At 40.9% G+C, this 16,623-nt stretch overlaps 1 protein-coding gene across 12 annotated transcripts in view; it reads right to left on the bottom strand.

Moving 5' to 3' along the window:
- Positions 1-16,623, bottom strand: part of LOC146441716 (poly(rC)-binding protein 3-like) — a 491,829-nt gene that overhangs the window by 134,335 nt on the left and 340,871 nt on the right. The window contains exon 1 of one of the 12 annotated variants that reach the window (XM_085052277.1): positions 1,929-2,038. The exons of 7 other annotated variants lie outside the window; for them this stretch is intronic. The gene's annotated coding sequence lies outside the window, so the exon portion shown is untranslated. Of the gene's footprint in view, positions 1-1,019; positions 1,261-1,381; positions 1,826-1,928; positions 2,039-16,623 lie in introns of those variants that run through there. 4 more of the 12 variants (XM_085052281.1, XM_085052276.1, XM_085052280.1 and 1 more) reach the window with 4 other exon arrangements.

Below are 16,623 nucleotides of genomic sequence, written 5' to 3'. Positions count from 1 at the left end.
TTCAGCATGGTCAATTCCTGGACTCTGTTTTGAACCATTCTCAATGACAGTTCACGAACTTTGCACTGGGAATCTTTGTGGGGATAGGCAATGGCCAAATGGATTATCAACTGCTCAACTCCATTTTTCACTGTTGTTCTACTTCTAGAACTGTATGCCAAAGAAATAAACAAGAACTACAGCTGGACTGGATGGTGCACACATACACACTTTTCTAACAGATATTTATTTATTTATTTTTAACATTTGAAGATAAACATTCAAAGGAATCGCCAGTTATGACTGCATTTTGTTGCCTACAATTGATTCCTGAGCTGTTGAAATACGTTTAGGTAATGTGCGTTAACTCAGTGTTTATTTTTCCAGTAGCACTAGGAAAGTTATCAGAAACACAAATATGAGCTCTGCACTAAACATGACCATGTCCACTAACAGAACATTCTAACAGATACATAAAGGACATTAAAATATAGTTTTAGCCGCACACGAACAAAATTTCTTTCATGTTTAAAAATAATAATATTAATAACCATAGCAATGAGGTATGAAGTCCAGACTCCTCTATTATTACCGTTAGCTTAAAACTACCATCTATTTTCTAACTTTCTTTTAGGAAACACACACTTTGAAGTTTACTTTCCCCCACCGCGCAATTCGCAGAGTGACGACCCGCTTGTTTACTTAGGCTGTTTACACAGCAACTTAAAAACAACAGCAAGAAAAGCCTCCAGAAGCGTTAACACTTCAACGAAAGGTGATAACCTCCAATGCCAATACAAATCCCAAAATACGGGACAATATTCCAGGTTGGTTGCTTCCGACAGTGATGCTGGTTTACAGCACGTCAGAAACTTATTAGCCTCTGCCTTCCTAATCCCTCCGCAAGCCCTGCGGTTTTCCTTGGCCTCTGCCCGCTCCACGTTAAACTTGCAGGGAACTCCGAACCGGGGCACACGGACACACAGCGGGCAGGCTCCCGGTGATATTATCGGCTCGCAGCCCCGGCTCAGGCGGGTTACTCACCCGAGGGAAGCGCACACTGCCCGACTGACAGTCCCTGACGGATCTCCCTCAGCGCGGCTCACTCGTGCGGCGGACCAGCCAGCCCCATCTCCGCACGGAGCGCTTCCACAGCAACTTGTTGGCTTCGGGCTTTTACAAGCGGAGTTTTCCCGACTCGGCCCGGTGCTGCCCCGTCCCGGGCGGGCGGCGCGGCCGGACGCGGCCCGCCAGGCTCCCTGCGGGCGGCCCGGCTCCGCTCCCGCCGCCGCCACAACAAAGAGCCCCGAGCCCACCCCGGCAGAGCCCACCCCGGCAGCGCTCACCCCGGCAGCGCCCCGGCACCCCGAGCGCGGCGCGGAGCCCCGCGGGCAGCACCCACCTGCGGAGCGCTCCGCTCCCGCCGCCGGCCGCGCCGCCGCTCCGCCGTGCCGCCCTGCGCGGACAGATGGCCGGCAAGCCCTCGCAGCCCTCCGCTCTGCCGGAGCCAGGCAAAGCCCGCTTTTTTTTTTTTTTCTTCCCCTCCTTTTTTTTTTTTTTTTTTTTTTTCTTTTCTTCCTCCTTCCTCTTTCCTCCTTTCTCCCCGTTTTTTCTTCTCTTCCTCCTTTGGCTTAGACCCTGGCAGATCAGCACAAGTGTGTGCTCACAACACCCCCCCCCGCCAGTCACTTCAATTAGTGCCACATGAGAGGAGCTTCTGCCCAAAATCTGCTTAAGAAAGGGCCAGAGGGCAGGGCAATCGCCTTTTCTCAACAATGACCAGAAGCTGCTATAAATAGCCAAACAAAAGCACTGGCAAGGCCAGGAATGTCATATCCTAATGTGATAAAAAATGTAAATGCTCCATGTATACGAGAAACACAAAACAAGAAAATTAGGGGTTTTTTTATAAAAGAGACAAATATTAAAAGCAGTTGCCACCTCCTTACCCTCTCCCCCCAGTACGTGACCTTGCAGTATGTTATCAAAGTTGTGTATTTCTGGGTGCCAAGCTATTATGTTTTCGAGGTCCCGAGCAGCTCGTTCACAATCCCTTTGTGACAGCTGCTGGCTAATATTTATAGGTACCCAAGTCTGTGCACCTTATATAACCAATCGACTGACCAGGGCTGGGCAGAGGTACCTCCAACCCCACAGATATGGTGCATCACACAAATAGTTCAAGCGGTGACTTCTTTAAGTTAAAACATTAACAAGTTCCAAATACACCACTAAGTAAAGCAATGCACTGATACAGTGCAGAAAGGGGAGCATTTATATGAAGACTGGAGTATTTAATGTAATGTGATTTAGACACATTTTACACTAATATATTCCAGTGCTGTGAGTGAGGAGAAACTACAACTTGAGGTTTCTAACTATACAGAGAGCTGGAGCTGAAAATTAACAAAAAAACAGAAACCAACCAAACAACAAAACTCACAGAAAACCCTCACACCCTTGATCAAGCAAAGTGCTTCCACAGCCCAGACCTTGGGCTTGTGCAGCACTCCACAAATGTCCAGTTCACACTGTGCAAGTAGCTGGATGCCACTGTTCTAGCACACGGCAGAGTGGGAGAAGAGAGTGGTTTCGGTCCCATGAGACTGTTGTAAACTCTGCAGTGCCTTCGAGATAGTAATTTCCAGTCTGTTGATGGCCTGATGACAACAGCTAGGTTCATCTGAGGGGAAGCCAATAGCCACTGTCACCTAATTCCCTCCCCAGACACTCAAGAATGTAATCATTGCAAAGGGAGGGCACTCAGCTGATGTCCAAGTCTCGTGCCTCAATGTTTATGTACAAATCTGTGTAAAAGTAGTTAATCCTATTGACCAACCTCATGCTCTTTTAGAACTGAGATAAAGGCCATCTGAAATTAACCCTTTATTTCTTCTGTCAGGTTTCCATCAACTCAAAAATCAAATTCTACTACAAATAAATACTATTTTTTCCATTTCATTCCCATGCCCTTGTCTGATCATACTTGTTTGTCCTGCTGCAGTGAACTCTGCTTTCTCAAACTAAACCAATTCACATATAGACTTATTCTCAAAGCACCCTTATTCACAAACGATGGTCACAGAGGGGTTTTGCTGCTTTATCAATTCCCTGAATTAATAAAGCAGACATAACGAAGAGTGTACTTTTAGAAGTTCATTTGAAGAAACACATTTAAAAGAGAGAATATTTAAGTGAAGCTCATGCACAACTCTAGTCCAAAAATCACGTGTGCAGGCTTGCAAGAACAAAACTGCCCACAGGATTTTCAGACTTCCTAGATTCAGCAGGGACAGAACTATTCTTTATTTCAACAAAGAGTTTTGAGTAACCCAAGTGTACAAATGCAAAAAAATAACACCAACACGAACAACACAGACTGAGCATTGTAGGGCCAAAGCTGCCAGCCCATGGGCTGACAAAGCCCTCCCTGATGATGGGGGAGAGGGAAGCAGAGGTCCCCACTCCGGCCCAGGCATAGTGCAGGTCTGTGCAGCCCAGCACAGCAGCCAGAGTTATGGCAGGACATCCCCCTGTATTTCCAAGGTGTGCCATGCAATATGGCTAAAACCCCCCCAGTTCCATTGACTCGTCTTTAAACAGGCTCCTGCTTCTTCTTCAGCCAGGGCCAAGCTGGGTGTCCACAGCACCAGCACAAGTGTGTTTTGCATTGCGAAAGAGCAGACAGAACTCCCACCGAAGGAATAAAAAACCCCGACATAATCCTCAACAACAAAAACCCCTCCAGGTAAGCAGGAAAAAGATTTTTAGAATAATAAGCTTACCTGGCAAAAACATGAGCAATGACTTAATAACTGCATAGTTGGAACTGAATAACAAGACAGCAAAATAAGTCAGTAATGGAGTGAAATGCAAGACTGTGTGCGTGATAAAAAAATTTAGCCAGCCAGGCAGATGAATAAATTGGTGCAACTGAGCCACTGATGCCAGAAGTGACAGAAAAATATCCTTGTCTCTGAATTCTGGATGGGTTTTGTATCTTTAATTTTTGTATCTGTCATTCCAGAGTTCAAAGAGGCGAAATAAAAAGGGTTTATGAAAATAAAAATTTAAAAAATTCTCCTTTTGTCAAAAGGCCCTGTTTTTATTGGTCTGTCTTGATCTACTCATCATGGTTTTGCATCCTGCTTTTCTGTACCAGCTTTTCCAACCTATGGATAGAAGTGGTGGAGGAATCTTGCAATCTCCCTCAAGGCCGGATGAAAATATAACATGAGAAAAACTTCATGTATGGAAATTTACCTCAGAGAGGGGTATTCAGCTAGGCTGTCTTTGCAAACTTGAAAGTATTCCAAATGCCATTTGCTTTTCAGATCAAAATGCTCCATTTGATGATAAATCTAAGAGACAGATGACAGAAATCTCCCTGACTGAGCAATGTCCCCAAACTAAAATGCATAAAGATAATGTTTAGTTTATAAACAATTTACTGTATATTTGCAATTTTAAACTGTTTATAAAATATTCCACCAATAGATCACTCATTTTATAGAGAATTATGCATTACCTGGAATGCATAATTTCATTATAGAAATGGAAACGTGGATCAGTTGGGTCCTTGCATTTGACATAATTTCCTGGAGAAGGAAGCTTGTGTATGGAAAGCTATCCTCAAGCACTGGTTGAAGTTTTCCCTTAAATACTGTTTTGTTTGATAAGTGAAAACTGACAACACCACCAAATCATCTAGTATTAGTGTTCTTTTCTTTTACATGTCCCTGCCCTTGGACAAAAAATAATAATGGCTTATGCTATTCCTTTGCCTGAATAAAATGTTGCAGTTCCGGAGATAAAGACTTATTGAGCAGAGCAATTAAATAGCTAAATAAATGAATCAGCAGAGCAGAAGTGACAGATTTAATTACTGCTTAGAGCTAGGAAGGGGAACTAATTATGGGGTTCATGAACCGCATGCCATTCTTTTCCTTAAGCATGTGCTTCGATTCTTCTGGATCAAACTCTGCAAATGCGGTTGCACCATGCACTAGATTACCAAAAAAAAAAATAAAAAAAAAAAAAGCTATCTGAAATTTGGAAATAAAGTCTGATCTTTGAAGAAAGAATAGTCAATACTCTGTTCCAAAAGCCCATGTTGACTCCATACCATGTGTTACAAGGGCTTGCTTTCAAACAGATAAACATTAAAAATTTAGTTCTCCAAAAAATGAAAGCACAGTTAAGTTCACTAGATGTGAATAAGCCAAAGATTGCAACAGAAAGCTGTGATAAGTGAGGCATAAAGCATATAGCTCTATTGACTGATTAGGAGCCCTGTTCTTCAGAAAGTATCTGTAGCTGGGAAGTCCGAGAAAGCTTTTGATCCTACCTCTCTCCTGCTTTGGTCAGCCCACCACAGCAAGCAATACATCTCAAAATGATGTTTTTGTGGCCACCAACTACAAAAACATTAGTGGTAGAAAAAACCTGCTCCTTGGTTTCTGCTTTCTGTCTCATTTCTCTAGGTTGCATTTACTTTACCATCCTGATGTTACTCTTGTTTGATAAGACTGCCAGTGCCAATTATTTGAGCTTCACATTAAACCATATTCCTAGTGGTATAATCCCATAAACATAGAATTCTTTCCCTTGTTAGTGGGAGGGAGAAAGGGGATAAAACCCCACATATACAGCATTTGAATAATATAATTCAAGTAATTGCATAATTTTGGTTTACAGCTATCTTATGCAGATAAAAAGAGACAGGTATCATTTCAGGGGAAAAAAAAGTGCCAAGATGGGTTTTTAAACATGAATTAGTGAAGGGAAGAGAGAAGTCTTTCATTCAAAGCCAGTTTTTTTCTAAAGTTAAAATCTCAATATGATGTCTGTTTTAGCATAATTTTAAAAATCTACACATTTGCCTCTTTTCCAGTAAAAATACTGCAAAGAGAGAAATATCTCTGGACAGCTGACCTCATACAACATTCTGAAAAGAAAATCAGAATGGCCTTTTACTCCACTGACTTTGAAAATTTTAAAAATGCAGGACATGATGCAAACAATAAAACATCTTATGGGTGGGAAAGATCTAAATCTACCCCAGCTATAGTCATGATATCCTTCCACACCATGAGTAATTTTGTCAGAATGAAAATAATTGTGATTATTAAATAATTGTGATTATTAAATAATTCCAAAAGATCAGCCCAGAGATGTGGGCTGATCTTTTGGAAGGCTCACTGAACAATCACAAATGCCATCATCATCCAAGATTACAACATCAGCTCTGCTTGACTGAAATTCTGTTCTCTGAAGGCAGCCAAAACCAAGGTCTATTGCCTCAATAAAGTCCAAAATGAAGTCTATCTTCAAAATCAGTGTCTGGGTTTCTGTATCAAGGGAGACTGTATCTGCAGGGAACCAGGAGCACTGTACATCCAAGATAAGATAAAACCAGGATTTTTTTTTTTTTTAATGGGATTATAGTGTAGCTTTATAAACGTGATATCCTTTGCCTGGAATTCTAGTGCAGTTAGATCAGAAGAAAATGCACTTTGTACCTAGACACATGGCAAAGCAGAGAGGAGCTGATCTTCCAAAAATATCATAATAAACCTGCAGTTTTAAAATCTGAAACATTAGGTACAAGTTGCATTAACACTCATACCATATGAATTTTACAGCATCAGATATCTGTGTTATTAAAGTGTGATGTCTGTAGAATGTCACTAAGGTACCAGTGATCATGAACCTTGCAGAATACACACACACAAGTGATATCTCAGAGATATGATGATTTTATAAATAACCTCAGTGGAGCATGATGAGAATTGAAGGATCTCATGGGTGGGGGCAGCCTGTCAGCAGTCTGAAGGACAAAAGGAGAATATACTCTTGGTGCGCAACATTTCGGATCTCAGGAGGCAAAATCAGCGGTATTTCACTAACAGTTCCCTGCCAGGCTCACATGGAAATAACCTTTTAAGTATCTGAGGTGTCCCTCTCAAGACAGGACATGATCAGCATTTACATGTGCATCCAGAAGCAGAGTCCCAAAGGAATACAGGGCATATAGAAATGGAAGCCACACAGAAGTGAGCTCACCACCTGGGAAGAAATCTGACTATGAATCCACTATCTTCTGCTCTCACTGTAGAGCACTGCAAAAGAAATCCCTCATGGGATACTTAGAAATGGAGTCATGGTTAAGTAAACTCTGGAAGTGAGTTTGTCATTGCTTTATTTGTACCCTTTTGCTCTCAGTCTTGCACTTGGATATCTGCCCTTAGGTCTTGCTTAACATAATTTTGCAGTGTCTCACCACCCAGCCAAGCCTACTGCAGTGGAGAGACAAGATGAAACAGAGTGAAACCAGTAGATTATCAGTAGAAAACAAAGAAGGGTGCACAGGGTGTCTTGAGACATGAATGTCTCTTCCAGCAGGGTCATAGAAGAACAGAGCTGGCAAATATTTCCTTCCTATTTTCAAAGGGTCACTGGCTTGGGATGACTTTAGTAGCAGGGAAAGGATTATCCCTAACAGGCATGAACTAATTCTTCTCTTGCATGCTGGCAAAGCAGCACTCCACAGTTCTGGGTGAGCCCTGGGTTTTCAAACAGCCTCTGACTCTGTGTTTGGTTATTACAGGGAAGCTAGCAGGTCATTTTTCACTGGAATGGGCAGTGTGCCATTTTATCAAAGCTGCCCTTGGGAAGTTTGCTTGTGCTGATTTGCAAAAAAGTGACTAAGTATACCAGCGGGTGCAGGAGGAGTTGCTAGTTGTCTGGTACAAAGAAGAAATTACTGTATTTTTTGTATAAAGTCTAAATAACATCTATACACCACTAATCACATAGCTAAAAATATTATTAAATCACCCACCATTTTCTTCTTTAAAATCTCAAAGAGGTGACTTTTTTTTTGAGTGGCTTCCTCATAGTTTGTTGATAACTGCAAGCAACTATCCAGTCTTCACCAGGGATTAATATAAAAACCAATCCAGCTCCTTGACAGTAATGACAACTGAAATAACGGGAGCCACAGTCCAACTAAAAAGCTGAAGTAAGCCTCCAGCCACAGTGCTCAAAGGGTTTTCACAAAAAAGGGCAAGGATATGTGTATACAAACATCAGCGCTTGCTTACTCTTGGAATAAGTTGCATCTGGGAAAAAAAAAAATCAAACAACCAAAAATATGGCAGAAATAGGAAGAGCAAGGAGGCCTGTGAACTGGCTAGAGTGCCACCCTAGACTGAGCATGAGCAAAACTCACAGAAAGTTCCTCTTCTCTCCTAGGGCAGTAGTATACCAAAGAGGAAGCAGCCATAAGGAGTATGAATAAAGGAGTGAGAAATCTGATCCTCATGAGCCTCATAATGCAATCCTTGACCTAATACAGATAACAAAAAGGGGGTTTATAATGTGTGATAAAATGTTCACTGTGGCATGTATGAACAATTGTAAAAAGCAAATAATTAATTAAATAAAAAGCTATCTTGATTTGTGAAACCAGAGAAACAGTTAAGTTCAAAAATTCTGCCACTATGAAAAATACTGGCTGCAACATGAAGGAATAGCACAAGGCCAGAATGGACCACGACAACAATTCAGAAATCTAAAGGAATGGTTCACTTCCATTTCTTAAGGCCTGAGGTTTGCCAGTTGGAAAGAACAAAGCTCCAGTGCACAAAAATCAAGCAGTTCTGGAAGAGACTTGGGAAATTCCACTTAGAATTTCTGACTTTGGCTACTGAATTAATAATGTCTGGGAATTCCATTGGTAGAAGGTATAGAAATTACCAACATCTCCCAGACACAGTGAAGTCTGAAATTCAAAACTGAACCTTTGTGATTCAAATCTCAAAAGCAGACGGTGATGGCAGACCATCCATCCATCCATCCATCCATCCATCCATCCATCCATCCATTCTGAATGAAAATTGGTTTTGATATTAAACTTGAACTCACAAAGAACTTGGGGTAGAAAAAGAAGTGGAGAATAAAACACTGATAAGGTCACCTGCATTTTGGAATGAGTAGCATGCTACATACTAGATTGAGGCCAAGGATGCTCCCTGAATTTCTAAATATAAGTAATCCCATGATTATTCCTCATTTAAAATATTCCTCACTATAAACATTTTGCATGCCTTCAATTCTAGAACCAGCACAAGACTTTTCAACAGCTCAGACAAAACTGACTGTCAATCCTCCTAAAATAACAGATGGGACAGGGCCACCCCTGCCTGCCACAGAAAAGTGGAGAATTGCAATGGAGAGATCTAGAGGATCCATGCTGTTAATCTGGCTGCCTCCAGGGATTGATTGCAGTCAGCTATCACAGCTGCTGGCGCTGGGCATTCTACCAATAGTTTCCACTCCTACTTTAGGGGCAGCAGCACTTTCAGACAACCTGTTTTTCCCTGTCCTAATATGGAAAAAATGAGGGTGGACAGATGTTAAGGGATGTGTGCTTTGTCTTTCCAGGAGCCTGCCACCTTAGACAATTTCTGCTTTGCTTGTGCTCACAGACAGTCCAGTTTGCTGCTGAAAGCTGGAGATCCAATTTAACTTGGCTTCTTCTGCATTCTCAGAAGATTCAGCTAAACTTATGTTCACTGGTATCATAATGCTTCTGAGAGTCAGGGGCCTTGACTCTGAACATATGAAATCCAGCTTGTGTCAGTCTTAATTCTGTCTCCAGAGTAATGAGGATAAAATCAAAAAAGCAAATAGTTCATCTCTAATGATCAAGAATATTTTTAATATGCTGTCCGTATTGTGCTCTTCAAGTTCCTTGTGAAGGTGAAATTGCAGTGAAATTCTTGATGTAAAAGGCTACTGTGAGATATTTTAATATGCTGGTGCAACATAAGAGTTATCAGTGTGTCAGGGTTAGAGCATGACTAGTTTGATCAGGAAACTACTGAAGAGCTGTGGAGTAAATTATAGATGTAAAATCAGAAACAGCTTTGAAATGTATATTGGTAGTTGTTCCTTTTACAGGACCATTGGAACATGTTGCATCAATATTGGCAGATAACACTCAAATTTCCGTAAATATCAGTGTTTCAAGCTGAAGTTATTAAAGCCTTATGGAGGTATATTTGCTGCAGCTTTTCTGACAGATTGTACTGTTGTTGCCCAGTAGAGTAGCAACAACAGAGGAAGAAGGTAGAAAAATAATTTTGTTCAACATAAAGTCATACCTTGCTGTACCATCATGACTTTTTATATCAAGCCCCATATTTTACTTCCATTATAGTTTTTTTAATATATGAAACTTTACTAAGGGAGAAATAATTCAGTGATGCTCAGCAAATTCAGACCCCTTCTGCACCTGCAGATTTCCACTGTGCCCTCTTGAGATTCACTTTGTCTTTCAGTGCCTTAGCTCCAAGAACATAAAATAATAACTTGTCCTAACTCACAGAGCTGCTATTAGCACAGCTCATTTATATTCTGTAGCATTACATCATTATGGGAGAAAAATGGTTTTTATATGTACCATTTTATGTGTACATTTTCCACTGAACTTTTAAAAAAAACCCACAAAACTTATATTTGTCTCTTGAACATTTGTTTCTTCATTTTCTTTTCTAACTTCCATCACCTTGTTTTGCTGTGTACTGTATTGTGTCTTCTCGTGTAGTCTTATTGCTTCAGTCACTTTTCTGTGTCATCTTACTGAGATGAGGTTTCTTTCAGTGTTTTTCTCCACTGTTGTAGTCTTTCTCAGATATTGCCTGTCTCTCTAGATTGTGAATAAGTAGCTATTCTCAAACTTACTCAGATCTTTGTATCTCTCTTATTACTCTGAACGTTTCCTTTCCTGTCTGTGAACCACCTTGCTTTGCCTCCTGAAGGAATTGTTCTCCCTTTACAGGGGTAAAGGAGAGACCTGCACTGGCAAGCATTCATTGATGAGGAGACAGGGAAATCAGAAAGAGTGAATGATCAGAGAGCTGTTATTCAGGATACATGAAGGCCTTTAGCAGTGTAAAACACCTCAGAGATAATGAGTGCTTCAGGGGAGGAATGGCGTCTGCTTGAAATAAGGATTTCTACAGTGTTCAGTGCAAAAAAGTTGCTAACCTTGCAGAGGCCTTCAAGTTGCTACAGCTCAAACCCCAGGATGCTTTACAGGTTAAATTTTATATCTTGGACCCAACTGGGAAACAAAATCAAAGCTGTTGCATGCTATACATGGTTTGTGGAGTGATTGCAGCCCAGGTGTTGATGGCTCCTAGCTGCTTTTTCCCTTGTCCTGTGCAGTGGATTCTCAAGACAGAACCAACCAGCCAAATTACCTTGATTTCAGTCATTTGGAGGACCTATATCTGTCCTCAGAAAAATAAATAAAAAGTTTCATTGATAAGCCTAGTTAAAAAAACAATGAAAGACGCTTATAACTGCAACTGCAACTTGGCCTTTCAAATAAGAGCTCAGAATCAAACAGAACTTCTGGAGTAAGAATGGATATGTTATTTATATGTAAAATGATACTAGATTTTGTATTACTTCCCTTTAAGGGGTGGTAGGTGTATTTCTAATATTTGATAATTGCTGAGTTCCAAAAGGTAAGATATCTCCTCCCTGCAATTCTGGAGAAAGGTTAAAGTTGTCAATACAGTGCTGGAAGGCTTTACCTTGTTACAACTCTAAACAGACCCACCACCCTTTTTGTGCAGAGCAGCTGGCCCTGAGAGAAATCAGCAGCTCTCCTGGAGTGGCTCATGAGCAAAAGCTCACAGGACTCAGTCCCGCAAAGGCACTGACATAATCTGGCACCATCCTTGGTTGCTTCAGTGTGCAGTGCTTGGCCACAGCCAGAATATACCCAGGAATCCCATCTGTACACATCTGTTTGCAGGACCCACTATTTGGAATTAGCTGATGAAATCTGGGCAGCTGCCCAAAGATGAAAATTGCCTCTAGTTTGGGGGTTCTGCTTGCTATTCAAATCCCATCAAAAAATGTGGAAACCTTGCTGCCTCAGACTTCCTCATTGTTGAGGCAGAGCATGCCTAAACACGTGCATATATCTATAGCTACACTTCTATCTATATGTGGGTATAATTTTCAGAAGACACACTATTTCATAGTTTCAGAATATTTCTAGGACTCATCTCACTGAACTGTAGAGCAAGCTGCAGTGAAATTGGTTGTATTTCAAAAGTGATTATTTTGGCATGATCACTTTTTTATTTATCTGTGTAAGTTTCCCCCACTTGTTCTTTCTTCATTCTGCTCCTTTTCCTATTAATTTTTGCAAATGTTTTCTCTTTCTTTTTTTTATTTTAATTTTTTTTTATTCCCCATGGTTTGAATTTTATGAGCATTCTCTTCCCGTCTTAGGGCCTCTTCTGAGGAGGCACTAAAGAGAGAGAAAGTAATTTAGAAAAAGAACAATAATTATTTTATAACTTTAACTACATAAAATCATAGAATCATAGAATGAATGGCTTGGAAGTGCCTTAAAGATCATCTAGTTCCAACCCTCCTGCTGTGGGCAGGGTCACCTTTCAATAAACCAGAGCTTGATCCATCCTGTCCTTCTACACTTCCATGGATGGAGCATCCACAACTTCTCTGGGCAACCTGTTTCAGTGCCTCACCACCCTGACAGTAGAGAATTTTTTCCTAATATCTAATCTAAATCTGCCCTCTTTCAGTAAATGTCAGGCAACTTTGTGGTGGGGGGAAAGGCAGGGAATGTGGAAAGACAAACAACATAGAGTTCTCATTTTTTCTACACCATTTCAGTTAACAGCACAGTAACGGTGATTAGCAGAAGTTCTTCTGAAAGTGGAAGTTGTTTCTCAACCAGAAAAATAGAAAAGAATATTAACTCTGGAAAGTTAAATTTAATAAGTCCAGCCAAAAAATTATTTTGAAGAGCAAGTTTCCAAAGGCATAAAACAAATAATAAAATATTTTTAAGCACATCCAAAACAGGAAGTCTGTCAGAATGTCTGTAGGGTGGATAAGTAACTTGGACAGGAAAGGGGAACCCAAATAAGATCAGATTCCACCTCAGCAAAGGGAAAAGAATTCTTTACACAGGTATTCAGCGTGGAGTAGACTTCAGAGGTTCCTAGGCTGAAACCTTCTTCACAGGGCACAGGTCCCTTGCTGGTTAGACAGTAGGAAACATAGAGCAGAAAATTAAATGGTCACTCTTCACAATTCAGAGAGATTTCTAGTAGATCAGTGTAGGGAAATGCACTGTTTAGCATAGTCCTCAGTAATTTGGTTAAGGCTGAATAGTGAGGTGACAGTAAATCATACTAGATTATTTAATGTAGTAAAAGTCGAAGATGTCTGAAAAGTTGCAGATTAATCTTAATTCTTTGTGACTGGTGATAAAAATGTGGACCAAGAGCAATGCTGATAAATGTTCAATCTAGAATAAAAAACAGAGAGTCCTAACTATGTATACCCAGTGATGAGCTTTAAGTGAGCTGCTACAAATCTGAAATATGGCTACTGCAACTGGAGAAACTATGTACCATTCTAAAAAGAATCAGCCTAAAGCAAAAGGAATATTGTGAATTATTAGGAAAATTAAATGGAAGAGAGATTATACAGTCACAAAGAAAATACACTTTACCTTCTAAGCCCCAAGGGGCTCACCTGAAGTAGAAAACACATAAACCAGGATGAACAGATAAATAAGATAATTAATAGTAAGGGATGGTATCTGTGTGAGGAACAATAAGTAGGTTGGGATAACTGACTTTTTTTTGTTCTGTTTAATAAAAACTCACAATCTATTCTGGCATCCCGGTGTACATGGTCACTCCTACAATATTTCCTAGCAGCAATAACATACACTTTGGTAATAATGATGATATGCATTTTCACTGTTCTTTTGCTTCAAAATACAAAGTGTCCCAGGAATATTGCTTAAATCATCAAAGCAGACATTTAAATTAGTAAAACAAATTCTGCTGGAATTAGCAGGTTGGAAGATGTCTTTGGGGCTCATCTGGCCTCCCCAAACAAGATCAGCTATGAAGCTCCATCCAAGTTCAAAGGTTGCTCAGGGACTTGCACAGACAGCTCTGTCCTATCTCCAAGAACAGAGATGCCGCAGACTCTCTGGATACCTGTGCCAATATTTCACACACACGTATACACACACATACACACACAAGAAAGGCAAGATTTTTCTGACAAACAAAATTTCCTATGTTGCGACTTGTGACTGCTGCCTCTAGTCCCATTTTGGTGCGCTAACTAGAAGAGTCTGACTTAATCTTATCTGTATGTTGCCAGTACGTAGTTTGAAACAATTAGATTCCGCCTTTGTTCTCACCTTCAGTCAGAAGAAACCTATTTCTGTCAGCTTCTCCAAGCATGTCCTGTGCTCCAGCCACCTGGTGCTCCAAGAGACTCATTCCAGTATGTCAATATCCATTTTGTACTGTGGAATCCAAAACAGGATACAATCCTCTAGGTAGGGTCTCACTAATGCCAAGCAGAGGGCAAAGAATCACTTCTCTCAACTTGCTGGCTACATTCTTGGTAGTACAGCCCAGGATGGCGTTGACCTTCAGGATGCACTGCTGACTCACTTTGCAGTGGTTTTGTCAGCTGGGACACCCAGGACCTTTTATGCAGTGCTGCTTTGGAGCCAGTTGGTGCCCAGCCTGTCCTGCTGCATGATCAGGAATTTGCATTGGCCTGTGCTGAACTTAAAAAAGTTTCTCCCAGATTTATTCTCCAGCTTGTTGAGAATCCTCTGAATGGCAGCCGTGCACTCTGGCACATTAATTGCTCCCCTAATCAGATATCTGTGAACTTGCTGAAGGTTTTATTTCATCCCACTGGCTACATTTGCAGTGAAGGCATGAATGAATGTCAGCACTGGTGTTGATTCCTGATAGATGTTACTAGAAATCACTCATCAAATGGACTTCTTACAGCTGATCACCCCTGTTGGAGCCTTGTGATGTAGCCAATAGTGTGTTCACCTTGTAGTCCACTGCTCAAATCCATGTCTCATCTATTTGGCTGTAGGAACACCATGTAACAGGCCTTGCAGAAGCCAAGGTCAATAACCACTGCTTTTCCTTCAGCCATCATGCCAGCCATCTCCATAGAGCAAAGACTCACACAGTCCGTTTGTGAGTCCGTGCTATTCCCAATTGCATTCTTTTTCTCCATGTGACTGGATGTGGAGGTTTTCACATGGTCTTCACAAGAGTTTTCTCCAAAATCCTTGTGGAAACTGAAGGGAGCTCTATCAGCAAATAGTTCCCCAGGTCTGCCTTCATGCTCATATGCATGTAACATTTGCCTATTCCCAGCCTTCAGAAACCTCTCCTGATTCCTAGGGACCTTGTGAAGAAGATACAAAGCAGTGACCTTAGCCACCTCTCTCCACATCCTTGGATACATTCTCTCTTATCCCATGGTCTTGTGTATGTCCAGTTTGCGTATTTGGTCACTAATGCAATATTCCCAGATTCTGCTTGGGAGATGTGAGGACAGAACTGTCCATGAAACACCAACAAGAAGAAGATGCTGAGTTGCTCAGCCTTTTCTGTGTGCTTCAAGCCTGTTGCCTTGCTTCACAGCCCCACATCTTCCTTAGATCTCCTTTTGATTCTACCTCTAGGAGTTTTTCTTGCTGCCATTTCCATTCCTCAGCAATTTCAAATCCAGCTGAGCACTGACTTCCCTGATTCCTTGTTTACATGACCAACACCACTCTGCTCCTGAGTAGCCCTCTTTGGTTTCCTCTGCCTTGTTGCACTGGAGATGAGGCTGGAGCTCCCTTGCCTGTCGTGCCTGTGTGACTGTGTGGGCTCTGTGCTGAGCTGAGGTCTGGGGAAGTCATCATCAGAGAGCAGCATCCTCTCTAGGTTTCCTTCCCCTTCCCCTTCGACAGTCTCACATGGGAACCTGCCAAACAGTTCCCAGAATGAGCTGTTGAACTCTCTATTTGCTGTTATCATTCTGAAAACTTTCAATTTTTGCTCAAAGTACTTGTTCATGTCAAAGAAAAAATTGTTGAAAGAATAAAGAGTAAAAAGAAATAAATTAAATAAAATTTTTTTGTCTATCAAAGTCAATTTAGATGCAACTGAGCTTTTACAAGGAGCCATAGTCACTAGACCATATTCATTCACTAAGCTAAAATGAAAAGTAATGGAGTAGAGATGCTTAATGCTTACTGACTATAAATAATTTAGATTATTTTTAATTTTAAATACTAATTTGTAAATAATGATCCATGACTGTCTGACAATATGGCTGGAAAATAAAATCAAGAAAGGTTACAAAGAACTCCTCCCAGCTCAGACTCTCACAGATTTTGCTTGCTGCCTGTCAACATCTGTTTCACTTTTCAGCAACCTTGTCTTGCCTGCTTTGCAACTCACAGCAGTGTCTAATTTAAACATTCTGTAATTGTGTTTTTTAGTCCTAAATCATGAGGTTGTGAGATGTGCAATTACTGCTTCTTTCATTTTATTTACAAAAGAGAAGCAAGAGGGAGAATACTGGTTTTTTGCTCCCACCTGTTATGCTAAGAGAAGCTGAATAAGTGCTTGACAGGTAAAAATATAAATTATGAACCCTCAGATTAAAATACTATTGAAATTAAATATATGTGTTTGTGAGAGACTGAGCAAGTTCTAGAAACTGACAGCATTTTACTTTTCCTTCAACATG

The sequence above is a fragment of the Lichenostomus cassidix genome, chromosome 2 (genome assembly GCF_008360975.1).
Source record: "Lichenostomus cassidix isolate B80296 chromosome 2, HeHo_3.0, whole genome shotgun sequence".
NCBI lineage: Eukaryota > Metazoa > Chordata > Aves > Passeriformes > Meliphagidae > Lichenostomus > Lichenostomus cassidix.
This window is presented reverse-complemented; position numbering and strand designations above follow the sequence as displayed.